At 48.4% G+C, this 14546-nt stretch overlaps 1 protein-coding gene across 12 annotated transcripts in view; it reads left to right on the top strand.

Moving 5' to 3' along the window:
- Positions 1-8902: 8902 nt before the first annotated feature.
- Positions 8903-14546, top strand: part of SOX6 (SRY-box transcription factor 6) — a 625789-nt gene continuing 620145 nt past the window's right edge. For 10 of the 12 annotated variants that reach the window (XM_068554455.1, XM_068554467.1, XM_068554465.1 and 7 more), the window contains exon 1: positions 9884-10160. The gene's annotated coding sequence lies outside the window, so the exon portion shown is untranslated. Of the gene's footprint in view, positions 9347-9883; positions 10161-10704; positions 10828-14546 lie in introns of those variants that run through there. The other 2 variants (XM_068554456.1, XM_068554457.1) reach the window with 2 other exon arrangements.

The following is a 14546-nucleotide window of genomic DNA, read 5'->3' as shown; positions in this document are numbered from 1 at the left end:
TTGCACATATTAGGTACTCAATAAATATTTAAATGTGAATTAAAAATTTGGAAAACAGCAAAAGTCTTCAACATAAGTGTGATATTTAAAAATACACACATGAAGAAATCCTCTATTTAGAAATGTTAAAAATAGCAATCTGGGATTTGGAAGAAAGATTTCTAAGTAACAAATTTTAAAATTATATAATTTAGGCAAATTCAGTTTTTTTAAAACAATGCTAACACATAACATATAAAGCATGAAATTTCTAAAGTAGATTATCAAACTTTTAAAGACTAGTAATATTAGTCATTATTAGTAATTATTTTATTGTTTGATATTTATAGTGAGCAGTTTTATAGCATTATTTTTGTATCCATTGCTTGTCTTTTATTAGGCACTGAAATGGATCTATATGATTTAGCAAATGTTTCTAGTGTGGCTAAATGTGTAATGAATGGAGTGGTAGTCATCTTAGTGAATTGTAAACCTCAGATTTGGGAAGAGGTAAATGTTTCTTTAAACAGAGAGTGGCACACATGAAGGAATGCAAATGCTTTAACAATATTACTTGATGATGAAAAGGTGACACGTTATCTCAGAAGGATGCTATCATGTGGGATACATTGAATTTTAGTGAATAAAGTTTATTTCTGTGGTGAATCATCCTATCACTACTCTATGTCATATGATTATTCTTTATCATATTTTTCCTTTCTGTGGTTTTTGTAAGTTTCATGCCTACCTATATAATTATCTAGATCACTTTTAGTTAGAAAAATAATTCTATGTATCATTGTAAGACAAACATTTGGATGACTGATAAAAATTTCACTTTTCATATGGATCTTTTAGTGGCATTAGTTTTGGCAGCCTTAAGCTATAAAACAGTCATTACTTAAATAATCTTTTTCATAAAGTATTTCCAAAATATTAGGTATGGCATTTTAAAATATTAGGTCTGATGTATATTTTTGGGGGGAATTGGTAGAGGTTTATAATTTTCTGGTTTCTACCACATTCCTTCTTATGGTGGTTTTATTTCGCTATATTTTGCCATTGATATTCTATTTATAGTAAACTGAAGTGTATATACTGAATAGTGACAACTTCTTGTATGTTGTTAGGATTTGATTTAAAGATCACGGAATTGGTGCCTGACTGCATATGTGCCATGTGTTCCAGTTTCCTAGTCATTGGCCTTTGATCTGATTTTTCTTTGTGAGGTTACTACCCAGGCTTAGTTTCTGCCAGTTACAGTAGACTTCATGTATATATCCCTTCCATTTAAGAGATGAACTGCCAGGATTATGTATGGTAAAACCAAGGTAAAACCCTCTGAGATAAGGCTCTGGGGGCAATTCTTCCATGAGGTTGGCCCACCCCACTGTGACTAAGAAATGAGATGATTTGAAGGCTATTACATACTTAAGGTTTTCATAGTGGATTAAAATAGCATTACTTAGCACAGGTGTTTCTATAATTGGGATTCCCTGGGAAAATTCAGTGCTGTGTTCAATAACACTCAGCTTTCCACACGAGTGGAGGAGCGATCCAATGTTAATTTGCTAGGCTGTGGCACGAAACAGCAGAATTGGGTCAGGCTTGGGGGCCTGTTGCTTCTCTTTGAAAACACATTTCCTTTTGTCCCTCATTAGCATTAGGTTGCTGTGGTTCTCTTTATAAAATATATTTCTATTATTATTTTTCTGACCAAACTACTGAAAAGCCCCAGTTGGAGTTAGCAAGGAGTGATTTATAGCCTCATATAGCACAAGTCAGTTCCTGAGTGTCCTTTTCGTGGAGATAAACAAAATTCTTCTTCTCCTTTTGTAAAACGTTACAATTAATGTCTATGCACCCAGGTAGCAGGGAAATTTCCGAGGCATCTTTGGGGCACAGTTCACAGAGAAGGATGGACTTGGAGTGGCCTTGCAGACGTCCCCAAGCCTTGGAGGCAGTGTCCAGGCATAACAAAGAACAACCACAAGTTATTTCAGAATTTAGCTAGGGTATTCTTAAGCCTGGTATTCTTATAATGCAAGACGTGAATGCAGGAGGAACGGTTTGCGGAAAAAGGGTTTCAGTAGAGGTACGGGTGGTAAAGTTGAAAATCGCTGATATAAATAACAATCATTATTATTTTACCGAATCCATTGTTAGACAGTCAGAAGGACTGTTTTCCTGAGAAACGGGCGACTGTAGAGCTAAGTGTCCAGCCGTCGCGGCAGGCGGCCAGGTTGCCTGAGCACATCCCTCTCCTGCCTGTTGTTCTATTCCGGAATTCCCCTGCTAGTGACCTCGGGTCTAGCCGCGTCCTTGAGTCCCTTTGTCTCCGGCCCAGAGGGTAGAGAGCAAGCGGGAGAGGCGCACCGGGGAGTACGAAGTCCGAGCTGAGCCGAGGTCGCTGCAAAAGGGAGCTCGGTCCTCACACAGGACCGGAACGACTGCTATGCCGCTCCGAAGCTGCCTCCACTCCCAGCCTCCGCCCCCCCCCCCCACCCCCGCTACTGCCCTGGGAGTTAGTGCTTTAAGTTACAGGGCTGCAGCGCCTGCCTCGCAGCTGCAGACTGGCCCGGGGCTTTGTACTTTGCTGGGAGAGTGTTGCTTCGTTCGGTTCCCTGTTACTGGTTTCAGCTAACAGGCAGTTTTAGCCCTTACTCTTCTCAGCCCGGGTCGCGGAGGGCAGGCCTTGCCTTGCTCCGACCGTCCGCTCGAGAGGTGCCCTCCCTTAGCTTCCCTTTAAACGGTCCCCGGAGGTCGCCAAGGCTGCGGGGCCGGTGTCATCCGGGTTGGTGTCGACCTCCGGGAGCCGGGCGCAGTCTTCCGCTCGACCTCTAGGTGGCGACTTAGGCACGTAAACAAAGCTAGGCCAAGCCGGATGGTTGGCACCCTTGCGGTTCATCCACGTATCATCCTAGTTTTCCCGCTGCTCTCAAGCGGGCTCAATTGACTGTTAAAGGGACTTGAGTTTAGATGAGGAGTTCGGCCAGAATGGCAGAATGTGTATGTGTCAATGTGTGTGTCTGTAAGTGTGTGCGACCGCGCGCGCGGAGGCGGCGGGAGGTGGTGATAGAGCGGGAACTCTCCAAGGAACCCATTTGAGACGCCGAGGTTCTCCCCCGCATCACCTGAGCCCTCAGGCCAGGCGACCCGGCGGGCTAGGTCTTCCGGACTGCTCTGCAGCCCGAGATACCGCGACCAGTGTGCAACCAGCAGAGGGACAGAGGGTCTGGTGGCTGCCGCCAGCGGTAAAAGATTTTCTAATCTCGTTTCAATGACACCCACGATTTATGAGTGGAGAGACCTGGAAAATAAAGCCCTATGTGCTGTGTCCTTCTCCAGGGTGCATGCCGGCTGACCCGATTGGAAGAGGTCCCAGCCGGTGGGGAAGAGAGACACACAGACAGCAAAAGAATAAACGTGCTACAGTCACATAATCTTACCTCCGGGACGAAAGGACACGGTTCCTAGAACTGAGATTTCCATAGCCAGTGTGCATCCCAGCTGTTTCTCCCGTAGGCTCTTTCCTGCCTAATACAGCCTTATGACTAACTTGGACAAGGCTTGAGCTGCCCCCCTCCTTTTTTCCTCCCTTTTTTCTTTCCAGACATTCCCTAAACTCAACCCGGGGCAAATCCAGAAGTCGGTACAGTACAGAGCTTCCATTCAATCATGGGGGGAAAAATCCCGTTTACAGTTTCTTTTAGGCAGATGGAAGAAGTAGATGATTACGGGACTTGGAAGGGTGCATGGGGATGGCATGGGGTGTTGGTGGCAGGGAAGCGCGATTTCTCTTAGGTCCTGGTGCTGCAGGTAAGGTTCCCAGATTCCAGCTGCTCTCAAGTCGAGCTTCGGTGGCCGGTGAGAGTGGAGAGAGATCCTCGTCTAATTAGAGAGGAGTGGAGGAGGGTGGAGTGGCAGAAAAACTGACCCTGCACAGGCTCCACGGACACATTGTCTTGGTTCGTGTTTGTGCCCGCTCTATGCTGCTGCCTTTGGGAGCCTTTTCAGCAGGGTAGTACGCCCGAGGCTTTTTCTCCCCTTCTTTTTTCCCCCTTCTAAAATGTGTTTAAAGATAAATGAATATCCTTCTAAAACAAGTTAAAATCTTTCTCTGACTTTCCATTTGAGATGTCAAAAGGATTAAATAAATGGAACTTTATTTGACCGGGGAGTTTAGCCAGAGACTTAACGACATCTCGGGTCTTTGGCCTTATTCTAATTCCATGGTGGTAATTACCCTTCGTTTCTTTAAGTGCAATAGATTTATTGCCTTAGAGACTATGCACAGTTTGATTGAATTATTCATTTTTTTTCTTTGGTGTAGACTGCATCTGGGGACTCTGATGTGACGTGTAGATTTTTTTTTCAGGAACAAAGGGAATGTGGAAATGAAAGAGAGAGGGAGAGAGAGGCTGGCAGATGTAATGAGACGCGGTGAAGGTGTACGCAGACTGGCACTCCCACTCCTCCCTTCTGCTCTCACTGCAGCCCTGGGTAACTCGCAGGCTAACACAAACAGCTTTTCTCCCGCAGCCTGCCCTCTGTCACTGTAAGTACATCAGCCTTCTCTTATCAGCATGCAGATTCCAGCCACGCACTCCCCTAGACTCGGCTTTGCACCTTAGACAGCAGAAGAACATTTAAAAATTAACTTTCCTAAGCCAGGAAAGACATGTCTGTAAAACTTATTTCTGATTTATCTTTATTTTTCTTTGAAAAAAGTTCATGCATTTTTACCACTTTTCCCCACCTCCTTGGTGGCGGTGCTGCAGCTGCTACTGTCGCTACCGCTGTGGTCTTCCCAACAGGATGACGCGCAGATTCAAATGAAATTTAATGTTGTTCTCTGTCCATTTAAAGTCCAGGGACAATGCCTGGTCCTTTTGCAAAATGACATCTTAAAGAACGCAGAGCATTATTCACAGTTTGTTTTTTGCTTTTGTTGTTGAAACACGAGTTCCGACCTCTTTGAGGCAGAGTCCCAAGGGCACTGTTATTTGGGAGTTCGGGTTATTTGGTTACACCAAACTTAAATGAAGTGCGCTGGGCTGCTGGAGCGTTGGTGTGTTTGTTATTCCTGTTTAAGGAAATCAATCGCTAAAACTTTTCTCCGGGCCGTAATTAAAGTTTTCAACTTTTTCCTTTTTGGCTTTTTGTACTCTTTCACTTATTCTTCGTTTCAGTAAAAGTTCTCATTCCCTGTGTTTTTGAGGTAAAAACATTTATATTTGTACTTTATACAGTGCCTATAAAGCCCTTCCTGAAAGAAGTTAGAGACCTTAAGATGAAGTCATGTAGATCTGAATTGTCCTCCCGGCTGGTGTAAGGAGACTTTCAAGGAGAGAATACGAGGTTTTAACAGTCGTTATGATTTTTGCGTGGGTGCTTTAAATATTAACTTCTCGAGCAGAATTCATTGCGTTGCCCTTCCCAAGTTCAGGGGGACCTCTCTCCAGGAACCGAGCGCGCCTTTCCTTTGCCGGTTCGCGCCTCTTCTCTGGAGGTGCGAGGCCAAACTTGGCAAAGGCGAGTTGCCTTTGCCGGTTGTCGTGCGCAGGGACACCCGGACAGCACGGAGGCAGCAACAGCTGCGAGCAGGTAAGTCTGCTCCCGCCGGCTCGCCCCTCCTTCCCTCCCTGGTTCCCTGTGCTAGGCGCTCGGGGTTCTTGCGCCGCGCGGGGCTCCGAGCCCCAGGGAAAGTGAGCCCTAGTGTGCCGGGATCTGGCAACGGTGCCTGAGTGTCCTCCGCTCCTTTCGGGACTTCCTGGAGCCCGAAGGCCAGGGCAGACCAGGTGGAGAGCCCGGCGCTTCAACACGCTGCAGCGCTCTCTGCCTTGCCCTCTGCTCTGTACAGCGGCGCCTGAGGCTTGAAAGGAAACCCTTAGGGCTCACCCCCGCCCCCAAGGGCCACGTGTCAACCCAGGCATAGCCTGAAGTGCGGCACCGAGACCCCAAACTTTAATTTCTTTCCTTTAGGGATTACTGTTGTGATTGGCTCGGGGTTCCGCCTTATCAATCTACTTTCGTGTCAGTTTATTAGACAAAATCTAAAGAGGATTTCTGCCGCTCCTTCTCCGGAGGTCCATCGCGGCCCAGTATGAGGGCCTTGGACGCTGGAGATCTTGATAATGTCGCTTTTTTTTTTTTTTTTGCCTTCCGCCAGCGGCCTGCACCTGGTCGGCGGGGTCAGTCTTAACCCCCAGGTTTCCGAGTGCTGGGTGATTTAAAGAGACGGATGTGCTGGTACTTGCAAAGCCAAACTTATTGCAGCAACTTTGAGGAACCCAAGTCGCACCCCAGTGTTTCCGTCCTGGATGTTTCACCTCCCTCGGTGGCTCTACCCTGAGGATTCAAGCTTTGGGACTTAAATTACCCCCTCTTCTCTCTGCCCTAACTCTGCAGGCATTTAGGACAGCTCATTCGATTTTGACCTCTTTAGGCTTTTGAGAGATTTTTAGCCCCCTGTGGTTGAGTTCCAGGGCCAGTGAGAGGCTCTGGAACAGAGCGCTGGGCCAGGCCATACTCATGCACAAAAACAAAATAAAACAAAAACAAAATCAAAACCCAGAAAAGATTTGACCCTTGTCTAGGGTAGAAACACGGGTCTGGGTTTGCCTCTTGGGCCTCTGAGGTCAAGGGGCACTCCTGGGAGTTCTGGGAGCCAGGTCTGAAGGAGCTGGCAGGAAAAGTGCCAGGCATTCTTTTCACTGGACTCTAGGTTCTGGCCTCTCGAGGCAGGTTTTCCAGTCCTGAAAGTCTCTGTGGGTGAAAGGGACACAAGATTTCTGGTTAGGGACTAGCTCTCCTCTCAGCCAGCAGTCATCAAGTCATTTTAACTTGCAGTCTTCAAGCTTCCAATCCTCAAGCATCATCTTTCCTATTGGGGTAGAAGCACAGGGCTATTCCTTCTGCCCCACTAATCCAAGATGCTCATCCTCACCCTTCTATCCTTTTCCTTCTCTTGTCTGGAGTTCATATGAAACCAAACATGGAGTGTACTTTAAGAAGCCAATATATGACTAACAGACATCTCAGCTTGTTCCATCTTCTGTGCTTGCATACTCTCTCCATTTTCTTCAAAGTTAGTGGAACAAAGATGAGGCTTTCTCCCCCGTATCTTTTATCACTTAATCTGTGGGAGGTCTTCCTTGAATTGGCAACTTTAGATTGCCATTAATTTTCTGATTTTTCTAGCCATAATTCCTGACTCCTTTCTCCTGGTCCATATCTTCTTTCACAGATTCCCTGTTTATGAAATGCCTCAACGTGGCCATCTCATATCAGTTTCTACATAGCAAGGACCTCACCTCCACAGACCTCTGCGGGTTTATGCTGATAATGTCAGAATCTCTCTCCTAACTTTTAATCTTGATGTAATTTGGACTCTCCACTGACCTCAGTTTCTCATATCTATTTCTTTGGGCCTGGTTTATGGCAGGCTAACCTCACCTCGTGCACATTGGCCGCTAGTTAGCTCTGTGTCTGCTGTTGTCAAAGCTAGTGTTCTCATCTGACTCTTTTACTCTGCATCTCTGTCTACTACCTGACATCACGATTATTCTCTCCCCTCCCAGTCCCCCAGGATTTTTGCACTGAGATAAAATTCCAGGTCTCTGCTCCTTTAGGCCACTCTATACCCTTCAAATCTTTTATCTACCCTACACATGCATCAAAGAGAATTTTTAATTTGTGTAGGTTTTTTTGGGGGGGGGTTTAAACATAATTTTCTATATCTGACTTACATGTTTTTGCAAAATGCTATCCTGGGTGACTGAAACTCTTTTCATCTTCTACAACTTCCCAGCCACCCATCTTGAAATTGTTTCTCCAGATCTTTTCCTCTACAAAGTTGAGGTAATACACATATATCACCCACCCAATTCTGTGTAACACAAACTTATCCATATAATAAATGTGGAACTATTTAATTTGTTGTTGTAAAGGTATAATCATTTTTTCTTTGGTAGTTTGTACATATCTTGTTATTCATAATAATTTTAACCCATAAACTCCATAATCTTCATGGCCTCCAGAATATTGCCACCTACATATGTTAAGATGTATATCATCTTAACAACTCCTATATCAGTTGCTTTTTCTTTTTTCTTTCAATTGCTCCTCCTCCATCTTTTAAAATAAGTTCCTCTTCCCCTATTTACTGAGATCCTATTAACCCATGTGTTTTCATTATCTCTGTTTCCTGCATCTCTTTCTTTACTCTCTTTTGATTACTTCTCTTTTTCATTTTTCTTCATCCTCATTATTCACCCTAATATTCACCCTTCTTTCCTTCTTCTTGGTCTGCTTCAGCCCCTGTTCTTCCCCTTCTCTGTATCTGCCTTGACTCACTTCTGTGGTCCAGTTCTGTATCTCAATACTTCTTAACATTCAGCCCATTCGTCCTCTGTCATATAACTTTTTCAACGCACAGACTACCATCCCTACATTTCCTCTCCCACTTTCTTTCCTCTTTTTCTCCAGTTCGCTCCTTTCTTTCTCCCCAGTTGTCTACCTTTTCCCCACTTCGGTTTGCCTTCGTCTAGACTCCTCCATCCAACAGCCCCAGCCCTAACAGCACTCCTTGGGTCCTTTATTCCTCAGCCTATTTCTCTCCACCTAATACTTGTCACCATTCCCCTCTAACCTCAACTCTCCCTTTTCTTTGTCGTCTTCCTTTTCTCTCCTACTAGTCGCTTCACTCTCTCTTCTCAGGCGCTTTCTCCAATTCCAACCTCCGCTCTTGCCGGTCTCTGCCCTCTCTCCGGCTCTCTCTCCTTTGCCTCCCGCTCTCCCCTCCTTCTTCTTCCCCTGGCCCTCCCCCTTCCCTCCCAGCTTCCCTGCCTGGCTCGCTGCCTCCCTCGCCTCTTGTCTCATCTTGCCTGTGTTGTCTGGGAGGGGAGCCCTGCCTCCTCTCCCTCGCTCAGATCAATGCCCTGGCCACTCACTTTCTGATGTTGCACGACGGGAAATGCTTTGAATACTTACGACATGGCCGCTCACACTGATTGCCAAGATTGACAGCACTAACCATCGCCTTCACTTGTTTCAAGGGGGAAGCCCCTAGTCACCCCGCTCTGCGCGCACCTCCCGGCACCCCGGCGGCAAACTTCTGCCGGTCAGCGTTCCCCCCGCCCGGGGCGGGACACCCCCGCCGACTTGAGTTAACGGGCTGCGCCGGCCGCGGCGCTGGGGGGCTTTGCTCTCTTGCTCCCCGGGCTGTGCTAATTGACCCAGCAACGACTCCCCTTCCTTAATTTTTTTAATTTGTATCTTTCCCTTTTTTCTTTAATGCCATTTACTCCCGCGGCGCAGCGCACAAGGAACCCTCCCGTGCGGTACCATCCTGGAGCCCGCCCAGGTAACCGGGACGGAGCGAGCGATCTAGAGAGCGAGGGAGGCAGAGCGAGAGCGCGCGGCCCATTTGTGAGCTACCTGTTGGGGAGCAGGAGAGGGCAGGGGCAGGAACCCCGGGCCCGGCCGTCGGCCCCCAGCGCCTTCCGCTCCTGCCCTTCCGGGCAGCTTCAGGGTTAGTTTCACCGAGCCGGGACTGAGGGATTGGGGTAGTACAAGAATTGAGCGCGCGGAGCCCGGCGAGGGCGCGGGTTGCCGGGAGCCACGGCTGCCCAGCCGGGGCGGGTTTCCGTACTTGGCTGGGGAGGGGAGAGGGGGGAGGAGGAGCGGGAGGAGGGCGCTGAGTGGGGCCGACGCAGAAAGCGGGGGGGGGGGGGGGGGAGAGTAGCGACTGAGAAAGGGGCCCGAGCGTCAGCCGCTCGCTGGTGGACGCGCGTATCCCCAGGATGCGTCCCCCTCTCGGAGAGTTGTGCCTTGTTCCGGAGGCGGTGACAGATCTGCGTGGCGGGTTTCTGGTTTTCTTGCCACCCCCCTGTCCCCAAAATCCACTCGGAGAAAACACATGTTGTAGCCGTAGATAACTGTGCGTGGGACACTAAGGCAAAAAGGGCAGGAGAGAAAGACAACGCAACCTTTGACAACAGAAAGCTGTTATCGCCATCCTAAGTATTCGTCCGGAAATCTGTCCGCCCTCTCAGCCCACCTTATTCCTCCTCCTCCGTCTCCCCGTATAGATATTCTAATCTATGTAACTGGGAATGATATGAAAAAGAAGTCAGGTGGCTTAGAGAATGAATTCTCAAGTCTCCGTGAAGTTTGAGGTAGGTATTTCATTGAAGTTTGAGCCAAGTGTGTGATGGAGGAAGCTCGTATGCCTGCGTGTGTAGTGTTCTCTCTCTCTCTGTCTCTCTCTCTCTCTGTGTGTGTGTGTGTAAGTATATGCGTGTGTGCTCTGTGAGGGCTCAGATGGGACCGCTGGGTGGAAAGGCCCTTTGTGCCCACAAGAGGGCAGCATCCTGAGGGCTTTGTGAGCGCTGTATCTCTCTTTATCGCTGCAGGCTTGGGTCTGGAGAAAGTTATACCGAAACTTTCAAACTGATATCACATCTTATTTCGTGATATTCAAAAAGAAAGACAAAAAGAAAGAAAGAAGGAAAAAACAGAGAAGTGACGAAAGAAGAGAGAGAAAAAGAGAAAAGCAGGCAGCCAGCCTACCCGGGGAGAGTCCTAGTCACACCAAGACTAGGGGGAGGGCCGTTTTAATTGTGGGTTTGGCCGACTGACGACTGGAGTGCCCTCCTCGGCTGTCTTAGTTGTAGCCGGAGGTCATGTAAATCGACCTTAAAAGAATGCATAAGCCATAAATTAAAATAAACCCTCACCCAAGGGCTGATCCATAAGTAGACAATATCCAACCTGGACAAAACGAGCTTCCCTTACGAGCCGACCTAAACCGCATACCCCCAAAGAATAGAGACTAAATGCAAAGTAAGTTTCCCAGCGAATATTTTGTTTTCTTGAAAAGTGTTGGGTTGATTCGCCGTGTGACTGACTGCGATGCCGCAGTTTTCCGGAGTGCTTCAGTGTTAGCCAGGCTCGGGGTGCGGGAGGTCGGGAGGACCTGCTGGGTTTCTGGGCTTCCTAACGCTACCCCCACCCCACCCCACCCCACCCCCATTTTGGTTTGGAAACTTTGGCTATTTGTGGGGTTGACGCTGGCCGAGGGCGGGCAAGAGTCGAGTATCTCCGCCGCACTCTCCGCCCGGGTGAAGTTTACCGGGAGGAGCTCATAAAGAAAACCCGGGTAGCTAGAAAAGCCGTATGCTCCCTCCTCCCACCCTCACCCCAACACCGCTCCGCCGCAACTTTCCCGGGACCCTGCGCGAGTTGCCTCCAGTTCCCTGCGCTCTCTCCTTTCTTCCCCCACCCCTCATTTTTGGACGTGACTTTTTATGATCTTTTTAGGAATAAGCAAACCGAACTCCAAGACAATCCGAAACCCAAGCGCTAATCCGTGGCCCTCTTTCCCCGGACTCTCGGGCGGTGGTGCCGGGTCGGCGGGGGTGTGTGTGAGGGCCCGCCCAGCCCTTCCCGGAGCGGGCTCGGCCTCGGAGTCCTCGCGGCAGACGCACAGCCGCCCGCACGTTTCTTCCGCTCTCCGCGTCCCTGAGCCCCGCCGGCGGCCCCAGTCTCTCTCGGCGCCCTGCCGGGGCCCCGCCGCCCGTTGTCCTCCCCGCAGACCGGCAGAGATCCGCCGCTCTGGGGCTCGGCCCAGGCCCAGGGGCGGTGCTGCCACCCGCCCGGGGCCCAGCCTGAGCCTGACGGCTCCCAGAGGGAGCTGCTTTCTTCTCCCTTAAAGGGCCGGTCAGAAAAGGGAAGGGGCTTGTGCAAAGGTTGCTGGGGTTGCTCGGGCACCAAGAGAGGGGCTGCGGAGGACAGATTAGCTCCCGTTTCCCGGGCTGTGTCCCGGGCGCTCCGCGGAGCTTTAAGATAAAAAGAGAATCGGTGTGTTTGGAACAGATAAAAGGTGGTTGTTGCTGGCGTCTTTTGAGTTTTTTGGTTTTTTAAAAATTTTTTTAAAGCTCTCTTAGGCTGACCAAGTTTGAAAACGTTTGATTGTATGAATGGCCAGATACCAGATATTGAATGCTGCCCCTATTTGGGGACTAAAAATAAGTCTTCGACTTTGCTGGCGGGGCTGGGATGTTAGAGAGATGGGCTGTCCCCGGCTCCTTCTGTGTGTGTGACCTCCTCTGAGGGCCAAGCTTGAAGTTTCGGTCTCGAGATGGCCCACAGCCGTTGCTGCGGCAAACTGGCCTGGGCTCCGGACCTCCCGTCGCACTGTCAATGGGGCGCTCGATGACGTCCATGTCCGGGGCGCTTGACCCCGGCGCGCACTCTTGCGGCTGGGCTTTTGGCCCTGGCCGGGCGGCCCAGCCAACAACCCAGTGGAGTCGGGATGTGAGAGTGCCCCCTCTCCCTGCCTCCCTAGGGTCTCCTCCCTTCTGCCCTGTTTAGTCACATGCCCAGGTTTTTCCCCGGGTCTCGAGGAGAACAGACGCAGCCCCGCCCAATCTATTTCTAGGAGGTGGGTTTGGTGAATAAAAAGGTCAAGTGGTCGGGTCCGAGAGCTGATCCATGGCGAGGGGGGACAGGATGGACACCTGGCAAGGACCGCCCCGCCTGTCCTCCCCCCCACCTCGTCCGCCCGCTCACGACTAGCCTCCCCAGGCCACATTCTTGCGCTAAGTGTTTGAGTCTGTGGGAAAAGCAATCCCGAACCGGCCAAGAGCCGGCGAAGCTGATCCCACGATGGCATTTTGTTTTGAACAGTTGCTGGGGTTGACGTTTCCTCATAAGGTAAGGTGTCACTGGACAGTCGGCTGCCCAAATGCCACATGTATAATTAGCCTGCGCACTCAGCACCTCGTCCCGGAGGCCCATAGGCACGGGCTTGGCGGACCTGGTCCACTCAGCACCGTTCCAGGCTACAGGATTCCTGAGGGAGGGCCGAACCAGCCAGGACAGCCTTTGGGAGGCCCTGGCAAGAGGGAAGACTGTGACAATGTAGCCTTGTCTTTGATTTTTCTCTCTTTTTTTCCCCTTCTCTTCCTGTTTGTCCTTTATTTTTCGGTTGAGGGCGGACTACTGGTTAGATGGGCAAACCGGACACCAGAGGCAGGGTGCAGACTGAATGAGGAAAGGGGATGCAGAGTAAATCTGGCACTATACTACTCTCCACACCCCGCCCATGGGGGAGGGCTGCTAGTGCCCTTCTGTCTGCACTAACCCAGTAGGACTAGCCCAGACTTGGCATTGTATCCTGGCTGGGGTAGGGGTTTCAGCTTCTAGTTGGCCTGTTCACCTGTCTCTGTGCTCCCTCGCACACCCACCCCAGAGGTCTCAGCAAATTACTGTCTGTGCCCTGACTGCAGCTTCTGTTTTCCCCCTCCAGGCCTAGCCACTTGGGGCTGCTCGTGTTCACTGTGGGGTGAACCTGGAAATATCTGCTGTCTTTTACTGTCTTACTCTTGTTCAGCCTGGGGTTTTTAGGAGCAGTGCCTTGTCCTCTCTGTCCATACCCAGATTGGTGCTTGAGTTTCCTACCTAGCTTCCCAGACCCCAGCTTCAGGTCAGCTTTAGCCTGCACTCTCTGGCAGAGACCAGATTTCCGCAGTCATGAACATGACCTTCCCTCTGTCACCCTGTGCAGTCACCATGGAATTCAATACTCAGCATTAGGCACTTTCATCAGTCTCCCTTCTTCCCTTGTTTCTAGGCCACTCAGATATTCCTGATACCTACTAGAAGATTCTCTTTATTTTAAAACAAACAAGCAAACATCTTAAACTTTCCACAAATTTAGTGGGATAAGATTAGCTTGTCCATGGCAGCAAGAATGTACCTTTCTGATGCGAGGTGGGGACACGGTTTATTTAGTTGCATTTGCTTTTTATTGAATCAATGAAATATTTCCTCTTATTATAGTAGGGGGAAAGTTATGACTGAATTTTTTTTTTACTGTACCAGACCATAAATATATTATCTATATATATTTGAGTGTATCTGCCTGAATACACATATGTGAGTGCATGGGCAGTAGGCCAAATGACATGTAAATTTTTTTCTCCTACATTTTTGAAATCCTCATAAATCAAGAGAGATTGTCCCTTTCTAAGACAAGAACAACAACCACCAACCAAAAAAAAAAAAAAAACTTTAGACTCTGAAAGCAAGTAAGTGTGCACTACACATATTAGATCTAGTTTATGACTAAAGGCAGTAAGTAACCAGGATCCAGACAAGTGCTAGGTCATTAATTCCTTAGGCAAGCTAATATCTTCTGTTGCTTTTCTCATGTACCACCAACACCTCCTTTTTCCTCTGCTCTCCCACCATATTCCTTTATTTATAGTGGCAAAACTAAATAGTCTTTGTTTATTGTTTATCATATTTATTGTTGCTCTTAATTTTTATTTTGGAAGTAATAAGAAGGAACTTTCTCTTGGTGTATATGTTTTTTTTTAAATGCAAAAAACATTTACGAGTTTATTATTATGGAGCATGATACAAACTCCTATAATAGTATATTGTGTAAGTACAATGCTCAACATTATACTATAAAGGAAGATAAATGTAAAAAAATTAATAAAGCAGTATCAATATCTATACCTTAAGTTGATTCTATAATGGAATCAGTAACTGAA

The sequence above is a fragment of the Eschrichtius robustus genome, chromosome 11 (genome assembly GCF_028021215.1).
Source record: "Eschrichtius robustus isolate mEscRob2 chromosome 11, mEscRob2.pri, whole genome shotgun sequence".
Lineage (NCBI taxonomy): Eukaryota > Metazoa > Chordata > Mammalia > Artiodactyla > Eschrichtiidae > Eschrichtius > Eschrichtius robustus.
Note: the sequence above shows the minus strand (reverse complement) of the source record. Positions and strands in the feature narration are given on the sequence as shown.